Consider the following 3,527-nt stretch of genomic DNA (forward strand, 5'->3'; position numbering starts at 1 on the left):
TTAGCTGGATAGACAGAGGGGTAGATTAGAAGAATAGACAGAGGGGTAGATTAGATGGAAAGACCGACAGGTAGATTAGATTGGTAGACACAGAAGTAGATTGGAAGAATAGACAGAGAGGTAGATTAGATGGAGACTGGTATACAGAAGGGTAGATTAGATGGATAGACAGACAGGTAGATTAGACAGAGACAGAGAGGTAGATGAGACTGGTATACAGAAGGGTAGATTAGATGGATAGACAGACCTGTAGATTAGACACCTCGTGTACGACGTGCCCATGATTGACGACAGTATCATGGAGTTAATGTTAATTTCCATAAAGCGGTGAAGAGTTCTTCACTCCCCCGACTGAGCGTAAACTTGCATGTTTATTTGATGTAAACTGTGTAACTGATCTTCACTGCTGTTCCCACAGTCCGAGTGTCGTCAGTGACTCACAGCAGCACACGTGATGACGCACAAAACACACACGCAGCGTCAGAAAAATGAAGTGAGCAGCGTGAGGAACAGGAGGAACAGATCGCGCTCCCAGACAGCTCGTGTTCCTGAATGACTGTGTCATGAGCGTTTAAAGTGTTTTGTACCCTGACGTGGTTACATCTGCTGATCACATCCCCGAGCTACTGTTCTGTCCCAGATCTGTAGCACAGACGCTAGCTGACAGGACTGGGCACTTCGGAAACCGCAATCTGCTCGCTACGAGGAGAAATCTGGTGGAGGAAAGCAATTATGTCTGTCAGGATGAAGGGCTAAACATTTCCAGATGACAATTAATAAATGATTTGATGGAATGAAACTTTCCATCGCTCTCATGAGCGAATAAACACTGAGCGTTAGCTGTGCTTTGAGTACGTCCTGTTTCATGGATATTTTAGGAAAATTGTGTACAGTTTAGAAAAGCCTACGGTTTAACTAGCACTTTTGATTTCTTTTGTCCTACAGCAGGTGAATCAAAGACAAAAAAATTCACCCAGAAGAAAATCCAGGACACTGACGAGGAAAGGACATGAACAATAAATAAAACAAACAACACACATTTACTTATGGGCCAATAGAAAACAAAAAGAAGTTGCTGTGGACTGTGATTGCACTTGCCCAGGGTTGCTAAGGTGACCGTATTTACACCAGATTGGACTAGATTTGGAACGAGGTCATCGGTGGAGGAATAGTGGCAAATAAAATGATCAGAATTAAATCTAATAAACACAGGCTACGTTAAGCAATAAGAAAAGTTCTAGGGGTCATAAGGACAGATTAGATCGACAGGCACACAATACAGTAGATTAGACAGGTAGTCAGACAAAGACCGGTAAATTGGATGCACAGACACATGGATTATTGTAACCTGACAGACAGGTAAATTAGACAGACAGACACTGAGAAGCACAAACATGAAACAGATGGACTGGTAGATTAGACAGACAGAGAAGCATATTATGCAGACAGACAGGTATTTTACAACCCCGATTCCAAAAAAGTTGGGACAAAGTACAAATTGTAAATAAAAACGGAATGCAATAATTTACAAATCTCAAAAACTGACATTGTATTCACAATAGAACATAGACAACATATCAAATGTCGAAAGTGAGACATTTTGAAATTTCATGACAGCAACACATCTCAAAAAAGTTGGGACAGGGGCAATAAGAGGCTGGAAAAGTTAAAGGTACAAAAAAGGAACAGCTGGAGGACCAAATTGCAACTCATTAGGTCAATTGGCAATAGGTCATTAACATGACTGGGGATAAAAAGAGCATCTTGGAGTGGCAGCGGCTCTCAGAAGTAAAGATGGGAAGAGGATCACCAATCCCCCTAATTCTGCGCCAACAAATAGTGGAGCAATATCAGAAAGGAGTTCGACAGTGTACAATTGCAAAGAGTTTGAACATATCATCTACGGTGCATAATATCATCAAAAGATTCAGAGAATCTGGAAGAATCTCTGTGCGTAAGGGTCAAGGCCGGAAAACCATACTGGGTGCCCGTGATCTTCGGGCCCTTAGACGGCACTGCATCACATACAGGCATGCTTTTGTATTGGAAATCACAAAATGGGCTCAGGAATATTTCCAGAGAACATTATCTGTGAACACAATTCACCGTGCCATCCGCCGTTGCCAGCTAAAACTCTATAGTTCAAAGAAGAAGCCGTATCTAAACACGATCCAGAAGCGCAGACGTCTTCTCTGGGCCAAGGCTCATTTAAAATGGACTGTGGCAAAGTGGAAAACTGTTCTGTGGTCAGACGAATCAAAATTTGAAGTTCTTTATGGAAATCAGGGACGCCGTGTCATTCGGACTAAAGAGGAGAAGGACGACCCAAGTTGTTATCAGCGCTCAGTTCAGAAGCCTGCATCTCTGATGGTATGGGGTTGCATTAGTGCGTGTGGCATGGGCAGCTTACACATCTGGAAAGACACCATCAATGCTGAAAGGTATATCCAGGTTCTAGAGCAACATATGCTCCCATCCAGACGACGTCTCTTTCAGGGAAGACCTTGCATTTTCCAACATGACAATGCCAAACCACATACTGCATCAATTACAGCATCATGGCTGCGTAGAAGAAGGGTCCGGGTACTGAACTGGCCAGCCTGCAGTCCAGATCTTTCACCCATAGAAAACATTTGGCGCATCATAAAACGGAAGATACGACAAAAAAGACCTAAGACAGTTGAGCAACTAGAATCCTACATTAGACAAGAATGGGTTAACATTCCTATCCCTAAACTTGAGCAACTTGTCTCCTCAGTCCCCAGACGTTTACAGACTGTTGTAAAGAGAAAAGGGGATGTCTCACAGTGGTAAACATGGCCTTGTCCCAACTTTTTTGAGATGTGTTGTTGTCATGAAATTTAAAATCACCTAATTTTTCTCTTTAAATGATACATTTTCTCAGTTTAAACATTTGATATGTCATCTATGTTCTATTCTGAATAAAATATGGAATTTTGAAACTTCCACATCATTGCATTCCGTTTTTATTTACAATTTGTACTTTGTCCCAACTTTTTTGGAATCGGGGTTGTAGATGGACAGACAGATGAACAGAGGTGGACAGTAATGAAGTACATTTACTTGAGTACTGCACTTAAGTATTTTTTTTTGGGGGGAAACTTACAACTTTAACTTCACTACATTTGAAAGACAAATATCGTACTTTTCACTCCACTACATTTCTATCAAGGTCCTCGTTACTCGTTACTATGAAGCAGCTTTGAAAGTGGATGTTTTTTCTTTTCTTTTCTAAAACGTGATTGTTTTTTTTCGCAGGTTACACTGAGAGCCGATCAGTAATCACTAGGGTCACGTCACGTCCATAGACTGTATAAAATCAAAGTTCAGTGATTTCTCAGCAGCGTTATTTAACACGATCAGTTGATGGCAGAATGGAAGGAGGCGGTTCTTCTGGGGAACACACGCACTCATGACTTTACCTGGAACCCATGTTTCAGTTTTCTGAAAGGATTAAAGATCCATTTTGTTTTAAACGTTCACTTTGTTTGCCTAAAATGAACCAC

Source organism: Neoarius graeffei, chromosome 5 (assembly GCF_027579695.1).
Source record: "Neoarius graeffei isolate fNeoGra1 chromosome 5, fNeoGra1.pri, whole genome shotgun sequence".
Classification (NCBI taxonomy): domain Eukaryota; kingdom Metazoa; phylum Chordata; class Actinopteri; order Siluriformes; family Ariidae; genus Neoarius; species Neoarius graeffei.